We start from the raw sequence: 20,463 nt of genomic DNA, 5'->3' as shown, positions 1-20,463 counted from the left end.
ACAGACACCTTAAAGTCAACATGTCTAAAACTGAACTCATCTTCGTTTACTGAAATGAGTTTCCCACCCTGTTTTACTGTTCTTGGTAAATGTTCTTGGCAGAAACCTGAGATCCAGCCAAGACTTATTTATCCTTCTCCTTCCAACTCAAAGACCAGAAGACGACCAAAATCTATTCATTCTACTTCCCCTCCACTATTGCCTCCACTACTGCTTTCCTCCAGGACTTTGTCAGCTCTTACTGGGATCACTGAACCAGCCTCAAAAAAAAATCTCTGCATGTCTTTGCTCTTTCTTCCACTTCATCTTCAGACCTTTGTCAGTGTGATTTTTTGCTTTATGGCTTAAAAATTTTCACTGGCTCTCTACTCCTTGTAAGAAAATGGCAAAAGGAATGATTAGGCATGTGTGTGGTGAGGGATTGTAATTAGTCTTTGGGTGGTAAACATGATGTCGTCTATGCAGAAATAGAAGTATAATGATGTACATCTGAAATTTATATAATGTTATAAACCAATGTTACCACAATTGAAAAAAAGAAAAGAAAAGAAAATGGCAGAAAATACTAGCATCCTATTAAGGTTCTCCACGATCTAGGATCTATATAACCTATAATTTCTATTTCTCATGGTAATCTCTCTTATAGTCCAATAGTCCTGAGTTCCTGACATTTTGAATTTGACAGACTATTTTATAACAAGCTTTCTAGTATGGAACATCATGAAATCCCTCTACCTGAAAGGCCCTTCCGTAGTCAACTTGGAAGAAATATATTCATCTTTCCAGACTCAATTTGAGCATCTCCTTTTTTTGAGAGTCTTTCCTGATCCCCCTCTCTCTTTGTGTTTGTGCTGTACACAGGCACATGTTTCTTTCATGGTAGAGCGATTTATTTGTGTCTTTGTTGATATGCCTGTATTTACTAAACTGAAAACTACTTGAGGACAAGATTTTATCTTTGTAAATCTGAATTTCTCAACCCGACTCATTGCCTAATTATATAAAGGCAACACAAAATCTGAAAGGTATGACAATAATTCAGTTTTCAACCCGCACCCACATAATGCCACATCTTGTCCCATGCCACCCATTGTCCTAGTCAGCTCCTAATTTTGCGTGGGGTTAGTTCTCCCCTATATCTTTTTTCTTACACAATTAGGCAGTATTCCAAAATAATCTCCCTTCATAACAACCCACAGTGGGAAACTCACTCCTCAGGCTCTCCCATAACAAGCTTGAATGCCAAGACATCTGGCTTAGATCTCTCCTTCCTCGCTATAAACCTTGGGCTGCCATCCTCTTCTGGGAGCCACAGCACTGCCCCCTCCCCTGCGTCTACTTTATACACATTAGCTGTACAGTTGAGACACTTTGAGTAGTGTCAACATGCCAATATCTGGGGCAAGAATTACACTCATTACCTTGGACAGCTTCTTTTGGACCTTCTTTTACCAATTTTCATCTTAAACTGACTATAATTTTCCATGTGTGGCCTTGACACCATACTATAAAACAGGACTCTTATCTGTAAAAACTGTCATCTATTGAGCATTTACACAGTGTCAGGTACGCATCAAAATGCTTTGCTTGTGAAACAGGACAGTCGGAATGAGAGAGCATCAAATCAGGTAAGTTAAAAAGAGTGAGCACAAGAGAGGGAGAGAGGAAGAAAAAGGAATTCTCTTATATTTCACAAAACTAAATTTCCCTGTGAGGTTCTATTCCTATTTGGCAGGAACTAATCTTGCTACTTATAGTCATTTCTGAATCAAAACATACTCATAGTGAGGTAAATATTTAATGTAATTAATGTATTACTCTCTCAGCCAGTGTTTACAACTCCCTCTCTGATCTTCTTCCGATTCTCCAAAGTCTTTCCCTCTTATTCTACCTGTTTCCCTTTTCAAATTTCCCTGCCTCACTTGTGCCAGGAGCTGGGAGCAGCAAGGACAGAATGGAAGTCTTGTTCATGGTTGGGTGCTCATCAGCATGGTTGTAGGTAGTGCGTCTTTTCTTCAGTTTCATCTGCTCCCCCAGCTGGTGCAGGTACCGTACGGACTCTCTTGGCATAGATGGCTTCCAAGGTTGGCTTTTATTGTGCAGCCATGAGAATGACCTTCATGTGCCATATGGGCCCTCTTGCTGCTTACTCACTTGGGTAATCCTCTAGAGGCATGGCTGAAACTTCCCTTTTTCATCCCTAGTGGGTGACGTACCCTACGTCCTTTGCTGGTGTGGTCATTGGGCATGCAGGGCTGATATATAAGTTGTATTCCCAGTCCAGCCTGCTGAAACACTTTAAAAATAAGAATCTAAAAATAAATTTCTTATTTCTCACAGCTTCATGTAATGTGCCAATTTGATCAGCATGCTTTATTAATTGAAATAAAGTTATTAATTGAAAATGTTGAGTATTACTGTGAAGAGGATAGAGCTCTGAGACTTGACATGAGATATCTTTCTATGTTAACAACTCATTAAATTTTCAACCTTTGCATCCCATTAATCAACCTCTTACAATTTTACCTAATTATACCAGCATTCTTCCTTCATTCTCGTCCACAAGTATGTTATTAAAAGTTATTGTCAATGTCTTGCAGAAAATCAGGTTCTACATGTCTAGAGAACTCTGATAATTTTAATAAGCAAGGAAGGGAGGAATGAAAAAAGAAGATAAAGAGAGAAAGAAACAAAGGAAAGAGGGAAAGGAAGAGAGAGGGAGGAGGGAGATGTGGAGGAAGAAAAGAATAAGAACCAAAAAAAAAAGAAAGGAAAATTCCCATCATCGATTCTCACTCAACTCACTGTGGGTAGTGGTAGTCATTGCAATCTTCCCCAAGTGTTCACAGATCAAGAGATTATTAGTCTGTCATACAATGTGGAAGTTTTTTTTATGATTTAAAAAAAAAATTCATAGAACTCTTCTTCCCAACCAAAGTCTAATCTGGAAAAAGCGAAGCATTGATGTTTTTGTGGGGGTCTCAGCACATGTGCTCAGCCTCTCCCTGTTCTTCTTCTTACCTACCCCCAGCTCCCTCCCTCTTGCACTGCCTTCCTTGTGATTTCTGTTAAGAACCCCAGGGCATGGAGAACCATAGACTTGGACAACCAAAGTTTGTAAAACTGCATTTCGGTAGACCTTTTTCTGGAATTAATTCAAGCTCACCAATCTGCCATACAGATAATTTATTCTGTCTTCTATTTATTGGAAATCAGGATGTTATTTTCTGCCTCCAATTTTCTAGCATTCCTTCCATTTCCCACAAGTCCTCAAAATGTATTAGCAGCAGACATCTCTTTCCCCAGTTCCCGTGGAACCTAGGATACGATTTGTCTGGACCATTTGGAGCACCAGGTTCACTCTGTAAATTATCCCACCTCTCTTGCAGATCAATTCCTGCTTGACAATGTGTGTTCTACCCTCTCTAGCTGAAGGATCATTTCCTCTGACAAAGTAGCTAACACTTTCTGAAGCGAAGGAGTTCTGCTTTTCCCCCGTTGTCTGTTAACATTATACCATCTGTCCCAAGCAGCAGGCTCATGCTTACTTTGTCTTTTCTTTGCTTTTAACACGCCTGAAAAAGCCCTTTGGTACCATTGACGTTTTTCTGAAGCCACATTCTATTCAGAGTTATAGATTTTCCGATGCAATTTATATAAGTTTACAGAATTTTTAATAGTAGTTCTTGGTCATGTCATTTAATTTCCATGTTTTGTGCATGACCAATTCCACTCCAAATCAATAGAAACTAAGTGTCAGTTGGTGCTCTATATTATATACTTGAGCTCTTCAAAATGCTCTTCCTAGAAAGAACAATGCCACTCTACCCCCCTACACCATCAACTTTTACTCACCCATGTTGGGGTCCTTCATTTTGGGGAATTTTTTGTTTTTGAGTTGTCAATCCCTGCCAAACTACTTTTCCTTTTAAAGTCCCAGGATGAGATTCCATAAATATCTTTATTCTTACCTATTACAATCTACCTTCCTGAACTTTCCACTGCACGTGTGACATTTATGCCTGGTGTTCCCTTCTTTAGTTACAACCATCTGCATCCACCATCCCCAGGTATCCAATCACTCTTATTTGATGGTCCCATTAAGTCCAGAGTAGTAGTCCCGATTATTACTTGTTCTAAGTTCTGAAAAACAAAAATATCATTCAAGACCTTCGCTGTGGGTTGAATTTGTGTCCCTGCAAAAATTCACATATTGAAATTCTAACCCCCAGTAGCGCAAAATGTGACTTTATTAGGAAATAGCATCACTGCAGATGTAATTAGTTAAGATTAAGTCATATAGAGTAAAGTGGGTCCCTTATCCAATATGACTGGTGTCCTTATAAAAAGGGGAAATTTGGACTCAGGCACACACTGGGAGAATCTTATGTGAACATGAAGGCAGAGATCAGGGTGATTCATCTACAAACTAAAGAACGCCAAAGACTGCCAGCAAGCCACTAGCAGCTAGGAGAGAGGCATGGAACAGATTTTCCCTCACAACTCTCAGAAGAAACCAACTCTGCCAATGCCTAGATCTTGGACTTATAGCCTCTGGAACTGGGAGACAATAAATTTCTGTTTAAGCCACCTAATTTGCAGTACTTTGTCATACCGGCCTAGCAAACTAACACAATCAGTTATAAACACATCAAATGGTATGCTTTTATCAGAATTTGTCTTCCAGATGAATCCACATGATCAGAAAACTCTATCACTATAGGAACTTGTATGTTTCTTTTGTTAGTTTTATTCATTTTTTTCCTAAAGTCCATCATCTATTTTCTCCATCTGTCTGGAAAGTCTTACCTCTACGTAAATTTTACCTGCATTTTGTTTATTACATGGTCACTTTAGATGGAGGATGAATATGTTTCCTGACACTCTTAATATTTTCTTTACTGAATCACTTGGCGCTTTCTCTGTTATTGCCGCTCTTATTTTGACATATTTACGTCAGGAAGACAGAAAGAATACCATTAAAGTACATGAGCTCAGGAGTTGGACTGCTGATTTTAAATCTTTACTAACAATAGGAGCTTGGCCAAGTTTCTTAGTTTTTTCAGGCCCCGTTTTCCTCATCTACATCTAATAATTTTTTAAAAATAACGAAAAAGATAAAAGAAGAAAACCTATCCAGTAAGTTGCTGGAGATGATTAACCAAACTAATCCATGAAAGAAGCTTAGAACACGTTTTTAAGTACTCTGTAAAATTTGGTTCTCATAATCTATGCACTCTAGTCTTTTGTTTTTAATTTAATCAAAGATTCTTTCTCTACCTCCCTTCCCTCTCTCCACTTTTAGTTTAAAATCCTACTGTTTATATTGGCAAGTGTCTGGGTCACTGTTCTTCGTCCTTTCTGAATGATTCAATCCAAATTAAGGACACATTCCCTAGATTAAATCATGTTAAGGAAAGTAAGTCCTGTTTTTCTACACAGCAACCATTTGTTCACCCCAATTTTCTTTCTTCCCTAAAGTTATAATCTTCCATTACAAGAAGAGGTAAAATCAGGTGTATCTTCAAGCCTTTTCGTTTTCTACCAGAAAATCCACAGTTCCTTAGAGACGCCTTGCCAGTTGACTCTGGCAGCAGTGTTTGTCCCAAGATAGACCAACAGGAAGAAAATTATTTCAAAAATTTCATCAGATACTCTGCCACAGCCAGGATGATTAATATGGGAAGACAACACTCTTCCTGCCTCACAACAGCCTGCCCACAAAAACCTGGCTGTACACTTCAGTCACCTGCCTCAGGTTTTCTTCTTGAGAGACACCAACAGATTTCCTCAAATCTGCTAATGACTAAAAATCCTCTTTACTGTTCAGAGAAACAAAAGCTGCATTTCCACTCAAGTGAACAGGAATTTACTTGTCGTCTAGCACTGTTGGTCCAAAGATTCTTCTCTCCTTTCTCGGCAGTGTTTCCAGTCTTCAGCATAGCTTTGCTGATTTTGATTGCCTTCAACTTCCTCACAATCTTTTTTTTCTCTCTTCTTATTCAGGTTATTCTCTATGTGCTATCTAGGAATATTTCAGCCCCAATAAAGAAGTCTTCCTCAAACATACCTTCTTTCTATTCTTTCAACTTCTCGTTTGCTTTAAAATTCAAAAGTTCTTAACAATTTGCCCAGCGATTAGCACTAGTCCTCGAGCTATTTTTCAACCACAGAATGCAAACACAGATGCAATCAAATGTATCACAGACAGTACTGCTAAATTTTTTTTAAAACAGATTTCTATTTGCTCAGTCTTTTTATCTTCTCCTCTGCCCTCTTTGGCAAGCCTTGAACCATTTTTAGAATTTTTTGAATAAATCAGGTATTGATAGCAATGAGTTAAATCAAGAAAAGGCTTCACTACATTTGTCATGCAGCATTGCCAATCCAAGACAGTCCTGACCTGAGACCCGTGTTTCGCACTTTTCTTTCATTAAAGACCACCAAATATATGATGATTTAACAATCCTGCTCCTGGCCTGGGATGTGTACAAATGGGCATTTGGATGAGACTAGAAAACTCATTATTCACACTGACCTAAAAACTGATCCCTTGAATTCTAGCAGCAAAAGGTTAATGGTATAATTCACTAGATTCCTTTGAATTTTAATTAAAATTTAATTAAAAAAGATTTTGAACTTCAATGTGACCTGGAGGTTTCTTTATTGACTATCAGATATGTCATCAAAGCTAAATCTCCTATATGCATTAAATGAAGAACTCTTCCAATAATTTTCATTTTCATTTATGAATTTCATTCTATGAACACTTCTGGCAATACTTTTCAAATGATCTTTGTACTTCCTTAGTAGGCAGCGCTACCTACTATTTGTCAATGAACTATGTACACCACGTTCCAAGAGCCAGACTCCGAATGATTTTGATACTTGTTTTCAAAATATGTAGTGTGGGCCAAAATTGTATTTTTCACCCCATAGAACATTCTTTATACGTGTTTATTTATTGCATGTTCCTTTTTACTATGCTGGGCTTAATTTCTTTAGATCTTAAAGGGGTGATATTCAACATCATCTGCAGTACAGACTTTAGGAAATGAAATTAGCTCTTTTTCCTTTTGTTATTAAATGTCAAAAGAACTTATCTCTTTGGGAATCACATTACATAGTACCAAACTAATAATGTTGATAATAGCAAATATGTTGGTAATAGCGCATAACTATACAGTGCTTACTCTAAGCCAGGCATTACTCTAAGTGTTTTACACACAAGAACTCAATTTAATTCCCACAATAATCTTATAAGTAGATACCGTTATTATCCCAATCTTACAGGTGATGAACCTAAGTCACAGGGAGGGTAAGTGGCCAAGCCAGGATTCAAAGTGGGGCATCTGGAACCAGACACCGCAATTTGTTTTAAATAAAATCAGTCATTGTCTCCAGATCTACATATGCATTGAAGCCTAACCTAAAACATGAAGAATTTTCCACTTAAATAAAACCTTGTGCTAAATTGTAAATAGAATATTATTAGATACTACAGTGAGATATTAAACATTGCAATTTTGTTTCCATACTATAAAATATAAAAAAGAAAGGAGAAAGACAGCAGTATTTCAAAAATTAAAAGCGTTTTTATTAGGTGCTCAGGAGTACAAGCAGTACAGTAAAAGGAGCGGCCTAGGGCAGCCGGGAAGTCTCAACCACTGAGAGGGTTCTATCTTCCAGCACACGTATAATTGGTTGTATTCTCCAACATGCCATCTGTTTTGGAGCTGAATGCCATGACTCGAATTCTTTGATATTTCAGTGTGCTGTTGTGTGCATCACTGTGTATTCACATTAGTTTATACGAGATATGTACAAACTCATCCTGATTGTTTTTTCCTCAAAGATAATAATAAATAACGGTCCTTTTTAGAACAATTTTCTTATAATCAACTTTGCTAGAAAACGTTGATCCCATTTGATTAGGTATGCCTGTATTCATAATTATGAACTGAAAAATCTCAGTATAATTCTGAATTATCAAGCCTCATTGCGCTGTCTATACTAAAGATTTGACTTATTTGTGTGATAGGTATGTTATTTAAAGCACATGTGCCATGTACTCTAGTGAGGAAAACTCATCATGTTCTAAAAATATTTCAAAAGTGATTTCAGTGTATTCTTCCTTTAACAGCATCTTTTAACATTGCCAGTGAGCAGACGGATGTAGAAACAATTAACAGCAAAAAAGAACAGACGGAATCTGAATTCAGAGACTTAAACCAGCAGGTAAGGACAGATTTATGGTTTACCAAGTCTAGACCCGGAGTTTGGAACAGCAGGTAGAGAGAAGACATGATTCAGGAGAGGGGGATATTTTTATTTTAAAGAAATGGTCAACGGAACGGAGTAGGATCTTTGAATTGCTGATGAACTCATACTAAATTGACTTATTTAGGAGAATCGGCTGGCATGGTTTTAGTCTTTTTTGCTTCTCTTTTCCCCTTTCTTAGAAGCATGAAAATCAAATTCTTTTTTACCCTGCTGATTTTTTGACATTTTCCATTTGGCAAAAAGGAATTTCTCTCCCTCTCTGGTGTTTCTAATGGACCTGAAACCCGTGTGATTAACATGCTTCCTTTCTCATGCCAGGCTTGGCATCAATAATGCTTTCAGAAATAATGTGTATACCTCCTGGGATCAAGTGCTAATTTCTGCAAGTTCTAGCTAAAAAGCTATTATACACGGCCTGTCTTATTCGGCATGAGATCTAAAGGGATAAAAAAATATTTTTGGTGCTTGGGTTTTCGCCTTTAAATTATTCAGGAAGAATTAAAATTATGTTATTGGAACATCAAGATCAAGTTATGATCTTCTTCCTCTTTGGGGGGCACTATTCCCCCTGACTTAACACAAACAGGCAATGTTTCGGGGTTCCTAACCCTGCTGCCTGTTAGAACCACCTGGGGAACTTTTAAACTAAAAAATATCAGTACCCAGACTCCGTCTTCAGAGAGGCTCAGTCAACTATTCTGGAGCAGCACCTGGCATCTAATAATTTTTTAAAGTTATCCAGGAGATACTAATGCACAACCAGGATTTAAATAGTAGGCTTACTCTACCTAACCTCATATAATTGAAATGTTTTTTTCAAAAAAAGGCATTGGTGAAATCAATGATTTGGGATTAAGTCACATAAAATATTTCCATTTAAATAAAAACCCCTTACCAAGGTAAGGCAGTCACCTTGAAATGTTTACTATTTCATGCTTACCAGAATTCAACTTCATGACTGAAGCTTAAAGTTAGTTCTGGTAAAGTAACCTTTCTTTCTGTTAATTCCCACAACCAATTTAGCAGTGAATCAAAATATGCCCAGAACCTGATCACTGAGCACCAAGTTCATTTAAACCACCCTTGTCCGAGCCGCCATCCTCTCTTACCTGGAAGACTCCAAGTCTCCCAACTGGTCTCCCTTTTCCACTACGGCCCCCTACAGAATGGTCCTTTACAAGCGTAGGTCAGCTCATGCCATCACTCTGTGCGAGACCTTCAAATGTCTTCCCATTCCTCTCCCAATAAGAGCTTCAGGCCTTACAACATCACAAGGCCCTTCATGGTCCGTATCCCCACCCTGCCAAACCTCACCTCCCACTGCTCTCTCCCTTGCTCACATGGCTTCCTGCTGCATCTCAAACTGCCTTAAGTTCTTTGCACTGGTTATTCCCACTGCCTAGAATGTTCTTCGCAGATGTCTGCATGGCCAACTCCCTCACTGCCTTCGTCTTTCTTAAACGTCACCTTCTCAATGAGATCTATCTTGATCACTCTATCTAAATTTTAACTGCCCCCCTTCCCAACATGCCTTAGCCCACTCTCCTTTTTCTTGTTTCTACAACACTTACCATATTTTGAATTCTATATAATTTATTATTTTTCTTATATATGGTCTCCCCTTTTTAGAATATGAGTCCCATAAGGGCAGAGTCCTTTTTCTACTTTGTTTAGTAGTCTATTTCAAGGGCCTGAATCAATGTGTGGCATACAGTGGTTACCAAGAATAAATATTTGTTGAATGAAAAAGAGATCAAATAAATACAAACGGCAATCCTGTAGGATTATGCTTTCTAATGGTAATTGATCATTTCTTTTAAAATATGGTAATATCTTGTTTTTGTAGGACTATTATTACAGTTCTAATTGGTTTTACATGCTAAATATAGTGTTCCGAGTGCTTCAACACTCCTGGAAGCCTCACTGGGACCTCAAATTTTTCACACAGGGAAAGAGGCGTACAAAATAATCTATTTCGGTATTAAGAGGACATGCTCTTAAAACTATCCCTTCATCTCTAAAATTACTGTCATTTCATTCATGTAGACACAAATTTCCACTTCATCTTCATATTTACCTTATAAAATAAACCTACTCCACTATCTATCAAGCAACTTACTTATTTCCCGTTGTTCTTCATCATGATATTGGCAAATCGGAATCCTTTATCAAGACTTTAAGTAATTTATAAATTGGTAATTTCACCAATTAAAGTGGTCTGATAATATGCCTCATCTGATTCAAAGATTTTGAGAGAAGTTAACACAAATACAAATAAGTGCTGTATCTTTTCTCCTTCTTAATGACAAATGTGACTCTTGTTTTTAGCTAATTTTTCTCATTTGTCATTTTATTAATTCAACAAATAATTTTCAGTGCCAGGCACTGTTCTAGGCACTTGGGTTTATCAATGAACAAATCAAAGATCCTTTCTCTTGTCAAGCTCATTTTTTCACCTTTTAGTTCAGTGACCAGCTCGACCACTGGTTTCATCTGAGTGCCTAAAACTTTCTGTTCCATTCAAATCTTGATTAGATGCATTATTGAAGATGTGTGGATACATTTTAAAGACACCAAGTGCAAATACTAGCCTCCTGCTAATGAACGCACTTGCTCTGACTGGGGTTATACTGCCCTGAGAATTACACAGCTTGCCAGTGTTTGAGACACCAGACTTGGGCCCACATCTCACTTCATCACTTCCTGCTTGGGTGACGTTGGAAACGTTTCTTCAGCTCTGTGCCTCTCACAGTTTCTGTATCTACCGAATGGGAAGAATACTTCACAGAGTTGTATTAAAATCCCGTAAAGCCCCTACAACATCATTAGCCAATGGCAGGTATTCATCAAATCATGTTTATTATTAAGTTATGTACAGCAAAGAAAGAAAAAGAACGCAATACTTTCCATCCATAACATTGGTAAATTGAAGAAAGCAATTCTTGATAAAGAGTCAGCAAAAATACTTTCCTAGTAAAGAGAGCTACCTATCTCTGATACAAGTGATCTCTTTATTAAGTTTGAAATCATATATTCTCTACTCTAAAGAGAATTTATGACCAAGGCAGATTACGGCAAATTCCCTTCCTCTGCTCCCATATTACCTAGTCTTTTTCCTTCCCCACACTTGTCACTCATAATTACAGGATTCGCATCTGACTGCACCACTTCACTGTAAGCTGCAGGACAGCAGGAGATGGGCCTGCGCATCCTATAACACAGTTTGTTTCCTCCCGAATGCCTGGCGCACAGTGCAGGGCCTGGGACACAGTAGATACTCAACGGATATCTTTTTAATTGTAATGCAATAAGTAAAAAATTTATAATTTGCTTCAGAGAAGATCTGTTTTTATTTTTTAGTATGGATAGCCTAAGTCATCTTTAGGAAATTTAGGTGCAAATATCCTAGAAAACAAAGCAGACCAATTGTAACAGCTTTTGTTTTTTCCATATATTTGTTATATCTGTTTTGATTTTTGTTGGCTTGCTTACTTTCATTTTATTTTTCAGAGAATTGCCTCCATAGAAACTATTATTTCCACGAATATAGAAGAGCAGTCCACATCAGCTGAGAAAAATGAAACCGGCATTCCTGAAGATAAAAGCCAGGTACTGTCATGGGGGAACTAGGAACAGGCTGAGAGGAAAAGAATGCAGTTCCCAGGGCTGTGGGCCAGCCCTTACTTGTGCCACTGTTTGTGAGGTTCTAGGCCAAATCCTTCCTGAATTACATGGTGCACCCTCACAATAACCCTGTGATGGGCCTTCTGTTATTGCCTCCATGTTGTCAATGAAGAAGAGCATCAAAGTGAAGCTAAGAATTTTCAGAGGTACAAACTGGTAAGAAGGTGAACTGGGTTTCCAGTCCAAGACTCCCCGACCCCAAATCGTGAACTCTTGACAGCTGCTTGCTCTCATGAGTGTCCCTTGTGAATCTGATCCTAACTGAGTTCAAATGAGAACTGTTTTACCTATATTATGCACAAATAGTAGACTCAGGAGATAATCAAAACTCAAACAATAGATGTATGTTTTTCCAATTTATTTGTTTAAAAAGATACCATAAAGAACTGTTTCATAATTACAATTTGGTTTCAGGAACAATTTCTTTCTCCAAAGCAGTAAGGCTGGAAAGCTGTTATCTTTATAGTTACAAGAAAAAAAATCCTGTAATATTACAAAGTAACATTCAGTAGTGAGCATTGCTTAGGACTTCCTGAGACGTGGGAGAAAATAAAATGGCATTAGCAAAAATGACTATTAGCAGCAAACATCCGGGAAATGTTTCCATATTGTTTGCAAAATCCTTGTATCATGTACACAAAAGCCTCTGGCTATATATTATTTACTGGGTAGTGTAAAAAGTGTTAGAAAAAGTGAGCTATTTAATTGTATAAAGTTTCTAGTTTTAAGGACCTCAAAACAATTTGCAAATTATAAATTTAGATATTACCATCTCTTAAGACCATAGTAGGAGAATATTACATTAGGTTTACCCCCATGCTCTTGGGGAATAAATTGACACACAAGCAGGAAAGCTACCGAAAATTACGCCAACTGCTAGCAGAGCCAGGAATGGGGAAGAGGCCCTCTTTTGCAAAATTTCCCCACATCCCCGTCTACCTTATGCACATACCAAAAACTTTGTTTCTTTACTCTAAACTATATCAGGAGCTGCTTGCTGTTGAAAATGGGATGAAACAGTATTATCAAAAAAGAGACATCTTGAAATTTGAAAATGTCTGGGGAAAATGGTGAAAGAATGGAGATATAAGGAGAAAAAAAGATTATTCTTTTCAAAATGGTGCTGTTTCCACTCTTCAGAGTAACAGTTTTTATTTCCTTAAACCCTCTAGACTGTCTGACAATTTAGTTAGAAGCTACGACCCTCAACATGAGGATTACTAATCCATATCGTATTGCTACAAGTAAATGCTAGAAATTAATTTCTTGTAGATGTAGTGGCAAGCACAATAAAAGCAAAGAATTCTCAAACTATGCTTTTTTGCTCAGCTTTTATCTAGTACTACTGATCTGAATCTTCTTTCCTCACATAACATCATTTTGTAAATCAACTGGGTACATGTAGGAGGGGTGTGTGTGTGTGTGCGTGTGTGTGTGTGTGTGTGTATGTGTGTTTTCCAGAGCGGTCCAATGTTAATCTTGGCCATCTTAATGTTCTCTCATTTGGATGCGCTGTGGATTAAAGCAACTGCAAAGCACAAATGTAGATTGCCAGCAAGGTGACCTTTCTTTAATATTAGATTACAATCTTGTTTCTATAAAAATGAAAGTTACCTTTGAGCACTGCTGTCCTAAACCTTGGTCGAAAGAACCAGATGCTTCCCTAGCTTGTTACTGGTCAAGACTTACCATTTAATTAGGCCTTTACGGGGGTGGGTTCAAGAGTCTCTCTAGTGGTGCAAAATGTCCTTATGCTGCTATGCTTGTAGTTCCATTGAAGAAAACTAAGTACCTTCAAAACAACCAGTACCAGCTGTTCATGGAGAAGGTCATTCTACACAGACATGAGATGTTCTATCTTGCCAGTTCATGTGGCTGGCTGACTATTTTTAGAATCAGGCAGTACCAATCAACCCCCTTGATTTCTCAGAGAACTCTAAGCAGGGTTTATATCTGGTTTGAATTGCGGACAGCGGCTTCAGCCAGGTTGCTGCTTCAGTCTCCCCTGCCAGCCTCGTGATCGTCTTCCTGCCAGCCGCAAGCTCACCACTGCTGCCTCCTGGTGCTCCCCGCTGCCACAAGACAGCCCCTGCCGGTCACACACTGGGGGCTCTGCCAGCTCCACAGCAGTCTCTACCTGCCACATGGCAGCCCCTGTGCCCATTGTGTCAGCCCTGCTGTCACGTGCAGAAAAATCATTCCATGGATTGCCTAAAATTAACTTCCCCACAGAGTCTCCTTCCCCTGAGCTCAGTGTCTGTGTGAGGTGTGGTGTAATTTTCTTCTTTTAGACAGTTTGTATGTTTTATGCAAAGGGATTCTTTCGCTGGTACACTGGCTGAGATGCTCTCACAAACATAAATTTGCTTCTCACACTTTTGACCACAATTTCCTTGAACTTAAGATCATTGAACAAAAACAACTAAATGTTAAATATGGAATTCAGGTTCTAAAAAGTACAGGAACTTTAAATGATCTTCTCCTAGAGTATACAAAAAGGCATATATTAGCAAGAGAAACATCTGAGTTCATAACTTCCACACTGTTCAATCCCCAGAATATTTTAGTGTGGGCAGAGTTCTTAAAGTCTTGAACAAACAACTGCCACGGAAACATCTACAAAAAAATTTTTTTAGAACAGTAATCAAATACCTCCTGTGCCCTAAGATATGAGGAGAGATGGAGAGATACAAAAATGCCGAAGACATGGGCTCTGGTCATAAGCAGTTTTCAATTTACTTCGGGATTGAAATAACATTTTACAGAGTGTTGCAACACCAAAAATATCAGCTCACGTTTAATTAGACATTGCACACCACAGGATATGTGCACATACAGTGCTAGGTGTTTAGGGGAAGGAAAGATAATTGGTTGCTACACTGAGCTGTGAAGACTTCTGAAGGAAGTGGGTCTTGAGTTGAGCCAACTTGACCAGATTAGAGAATTTGTGGCAGGAAATGCTGTGCCCAGATTGTGACACCTCTTGCACATCCGGGTCATGGAGCCTGAATATTACATTGTCAGCAACGGGAAGCAAATGAAGGTATCTTGGGTAAAGAAGTGACATGGAGAACTTTGGACTAGGTTGAACCATATGAATTTGCCCTTTTTTGTAAGTCAAAAACATTCAGTATCGGTACTTTCTCAAGGTTCGACCTCATATAAAAGACAATATAAAGAGAAAAGACCCAGAGAAGATTTCTTTTCTCATGAACCTCTTTCTCTATCAACTAATTTGCCAAATTAGCCCTTTACTAGTATCTGCTTTCTTAAACAAAGAGATGAAAATAATAATAAAAGGAAAAGATGAGGAAAAAGAACAAAAGGAGAAGGAAACAAAAAGGCAGGAAATCAGGAGGAATCGTGGAGCATCTTAGAGGTTCTTTAACAAAGAAAAAGTAGCTATATCTTCTTGAAAAGCTTTCCAGTAAATCTGCACTAACACTTTAGCTAGGTCACAAGGAATACAGCAATCCTGAAAAATTTACACATGGGCCTATTTCGAGTTTAACAAAATATAACTTGACATATATTTTTTTCCTCTCCTCCCCAATTAGCTGTTATTTACATTTTCTAAAAGAAAATTTATTTACATTCCCAGGCTCTAAACAAATTCTGGCAACTTTTGTCTTAATCCAATACTTGAAATTACAATTTAGAGAAAGCAGAGGATATCCATTTACTTGCATTATGTTTGATGGGAGATACGTATTTTCTGCTAAACTTCTTAAGATACAATTGAAATGCCAAACATTTGGCTTCACAAAATATAAGCACAATGTCCTGCTGCTCTATAATCTTAGCAGCTGGGATCCTTTAACTCTCAGCCCACACTCTGGGACCTCTCCACCCCCACATAAGAGAATACAAGGAGCTCAGCTCAGGCATGAAGTCGGCAGAACACTACTCTTATCGTTGATCATGTATAATGCCATGCAGGGCTTCCTGCCATGATTAACACCTTATGTTGACTTCTAACATCCCATTCATTTGGCCCAACACCTTTCTGCTTCCTTCTTCTCTGCAACCATTCTTCTCCCAGCTGGACACTTTCTCTAGGTCCATTATAGAAAGGACCTTGCTATTTCCTTGTCCATTCTTTACCTTTCTTTCTCTGAAATAACTACAGGGAAACAGAGGGGACAATAAAATAGACAATGGTAAAATTCCAAAGACAACACTGGTCATGAGAACTGTCATCTTCATTCATGGGTCTAGACATGGTCTTTTCTCCTTTCTACATTGTTTTTTCACTGGCACAATGTTCTCCTATTTCTGTGGAATTTGGGGTGCAATAAAATATCTTTCTTTCCTTCTAGGAAACTACTAGAGCTTCCTTTGTTCTTAGGCAAGAATCTCCAATCCTGGTCTCTGTAATTCTCTGAGACAGAAAATAAAATTGATGAAAGTTCAGCTTTGTTAAAATACACAAAAAGATTCATTTACATGTGCCAAGACCTCTGCCAATAGCCTGTATTTTAATCTTTGAACTTCCATTGATTGTCTGTACCAGTCTCTGTCTAGAAAGACACACTTCGTCTTAGATTCACTTTTCAAGCATCAAAACTCAGGTTCCTAGAGTGTCCAGAAGGGTAATATAAATGAGAGACAAGGAGTCAGGTATAAAAAAGAAATGAGGAGTGACAGGGACTATCATGATCTGGAGAGCTCATGCCCCATCTTAATGGGACCACAGCGAATAAGCACTAGTCAATAATTGCCTTGTAAAAAGCTGAGTCTGTTTCCAGACCTTTTTACCTTTTTTTCAAATATTTTTAATTTAAGAAACTACTTTGAAATTATTGTAAACATTATGTCATCAAATGACAAATCTTTACAAATGTACCTTAAAAACATTCATTCTAATGATAAGTAACTTTATGCATGCAATCAAGTAGTTCATCTATACCAAGGGTTGGCAAATCTTTCCATAAAGGGCCAAATAGTAAATATTTTTCTATTTTGCAAGTAATATGACCACCAAGCTCTGTCACTGTAGTGAGAAAGCAGCCATATGTACAGAAATGATCCATGCTTACATTCCAATAAAACTTTATTAACTAAAAAAAAGTAGGGGGCCAGATATGGCCCATAGTCACAGTTTGCTGACCCCAATCTATACGTATTTTTATAAGACTACCCACCAAGAGTTTTACTGAGTATATATCTAATAGTCCATCTATTCCTCATATCTCAATCTAAGCAATGCTTGCTTCCTTGGCTTCTGAATCAGATTAGGCCCCCTGCTTGGTGTTTCCATTGCATCTGTGTCTGCCTCACCATAATATTCACCAAAACATCATATTGTTTTGTAACTTTTAATTGGCTCTGTTTTTAATAGACTATAACCTTTAGGAGAGCAATGACTTTGTCGTGTTGTTTGGTATCTGCTGAGCCTGGCACATAGCAATCATTTGATAAATATTTTCAGTGCATTTTCGCTTCCCTAATTAATCTAAATTGGAAATGTTTTACTCTTTTATTTTTAGAAGGAGAAGGTAGGAAGTTGTAAGATGTTAAATGGTTGCTAGTGCCTTCATTTAGACTAGAATGTATCATCATCAAAGTGATTCCTATGAAATGGGGCATTTAATTTTGCAGTCATAGTATTAGGAAATCACGGAACTGATCAGAGTGATTCTTCTGGCATAACAGAAGGATTAAGAGCCAGATTCCTGGAACCAGACTCCTGGGGTTACAAATTCTGGCTCCACCACTTACTGTGTGTTATTATTCAAGTTACTTAGCTTTTCTGTTAACTCAGTTTTCCTGTGTATAAACTGTGGCTAATACTGATACCTTCCTACCGGAAAGTTAATGGATGTGAAGTCCTTAGAGAAAAATCTAGATATCCTAAGCACTCAATAAACATAAGCCAATCTGTTCATTGTCTGTGCTTGATATCATTCGTTAGTCTCCTCCAGGACTCTGCTGAATCCACTCAGTCGAGCCTGTGTCCTGGACACCCCACTGGAACTGCCCTTGCCACACTCAGCAGTGACCTCCATGTTGCCACCTCTAATGATCATTCCATAGACCTCATCTTACTAGATCTCTAAGCAGCACTTTGAGACAGATGACCCCTCCCTCCTTCCTAAAAAATGTTCTTCTCTTCACAGGATACCACTTTCTCTTGCTTCTTATGCCTACTTCACTGGCCACTTCTCAATCTCATTCCTGCTGCATCTTCATCTTCTCACCCTCTTCATCTTAGAATGCTCCTAAACTCAGGGATTAAATCTCCTCATCTTTGCTCACTCCAAGGTGATCTCATTTACATCCAGGGCTTTAAATACCATGTAGATGCTGATGACTCCAAATTTGTAATAGACTGCAAACTAACATACTCAGCTACTCAAAATCTTGACACGACTGTCTGATTAGAATTTCAAACTCAGTATGTCTGAAATCAAACTCCTTATTTATTTTACTTTTTTGTTTTTTTTCTGGGTTTTTTGAGAAATAATTGACATACATCACTGTACAAGTTTAAGAAGTACAGCATGATGGTTTGATTTACATATATTGTGAAATGATTACCACAGTAGGTTTATTAACATCCATCATCTCACAAAGATACAATAAAAAGAAAAGAAAAATAGGGCCGGCCCGGTGGCGCAGGCGGTTGGGTGCGCGCGCTCCGCTGCGGCAGCCCGGGGTTCGCTGGTTCGGATCCCGGGCGCGCACCGACGCACTGCTTGGTAGGCCATGCTGTGGCGGCGTCCCATGTAAAGTGGAGGAGGATGGGCACCGATGTTGGCCCGGGGCCGTCTTCCTCAGCAAAAAAAGAGGAGGATTGGCGGATGTTGGCTCAGGGCTGATCTCCTCACAAAAAAAAAAAAAAAAAGAAAAGAAAAATAAATTTCTCCTTGTGATGAGAACTCTTAGGATCTACGCTCTTAACAACTTTCCTACACATCATACAGCAGGGTTAGCTGTAGTCATCATGTTGTACATTACGTTCCCAGTACTTATTTATCTTACAACTGGAAATTTGTGCTTTTTGACCACCTTCCCCCAATTCTTTCTCCCCCCTCTCCACCTCTGGTAACCACAAATCTGATCTCTTTTCCTATGAGTTTGGTGGGGGTTTTTTTTGTTTATTTGTTTTAGATTCCACATATGAGATCATACAGTATTTGTCTTTCTCTGTCTAACATTTCACTTAGTATAATGCCTTCAAAGTCCACCCATGTCATCGCAAATGGTAGAATTTCCTCATTTTTTATGGCTGAATAATATTCGTTGTATTTATGGCGATGTATATCACAACCTCTTTATCCATTCATCCGTCAATGGATACTTATTGTTGTTTCTATATCTTGGCTATTGTAAACAATGCTGCTATAAACATGAAGGTGCAGATACCATTTTGAGTTAGTGTTTTCACTTTTTAAATATATTCCCAGAAGTGAAATTGCTGGATCATATGATAGCTCTATTTTTAATTTTTTGAGAAACCTCCATACTGTTTTCTGTGTGAATGTATCAATTTACAATTCCACCAACAGTGCACAAGTGTTCCCTTTTGTCGCTATCCATGCCAGCATTTGTTATCTCTTGCCATTTTGATGATGGTCATTCTAGCAGGCATGAGGTAATATCTCATTGTGGTTTTAATTTGCATTTCCCTAATGACTAGTGATGTTGAGCATTTTTTCATATACCTGTTGGCCATTCGTATATCTTCTTCGGAAGAATGTTTATTCAGGTCCTTTGCCCATTGTTTTTTTTTGTGAGGAAGATTCACCCTGAGCTAGCATCTGTTGCCAACCTTCTTCTTTTTGCTGAGGAAGATTGGCTGTGAACTAACATTCATGCCCATCTTCCTCTACTTTGCATATGGGACACTGTCACAGCATGGCTTGATGAGCGGTGTGTAGGTCCATGCCCAGGATCTGAACCTGTGAACCCTGGGCTGCCAAAGCAGAATGTGCAAACTTAACTACTACACCACTGGGCCGGCCCCCTTTGCCCATTTTTTAATTGAATTATTTGTTTTTACGCTATTGAGTTGTATGAGTTCTTTATATATTTTGGATATTATCCCCTTATCAATTATATGGTTTGCAAATATTTTTTCCCATGCCATAAGCTGTCTTTTCACTTTGTTGATGGTGTCTTTTGCTGTGCATAAGCTTTTTAGTTTGATGTAGTGCTTTGTTTATTTTTTATTTTGTTGCTTGTGCTTTAGTTGCGATTTCCAAAAAATCAATACCAGGACCCATGTCAGTGAGCTTTTTCCTGTGTTTTCTTCTAGGGGTTTCACGGTGAAACCAAACTCTTGATCACACACAAACACACACACACGCACGCACACACACACCTGCTTCTTCCATAGTCCTCTCTATTTTAACAAATGACAACTTGATTTTTACTAGTTGGCCAGGCCAAGATACTTAGAATTAACCTTGTTCTTCACTCTTATTACCCACAGCCCATACATCTGCAAATCCTGTCAACTCTACCTTTAAAATACCTCCAGGATTCAAATCT

The sequence above is a fragment of the Diceros bicornis genome, chromosome 11 (genome assembly GCF_020826845.1).
Source record: "Diceros bicornis minor isolate mBicDic1 chromosome 11, mDicBic1.mat.cur, whole genome shotgun sequence".
Taxonomy (NCBI): Eukaryota; Metazoa; Chordata; class Mammalia; order Perissodactyla; family Rhinocerotidae; genus Diceros; species Diceros bicornis.
Note: the sequence above shows the minus strand (reverse complement) of the source record.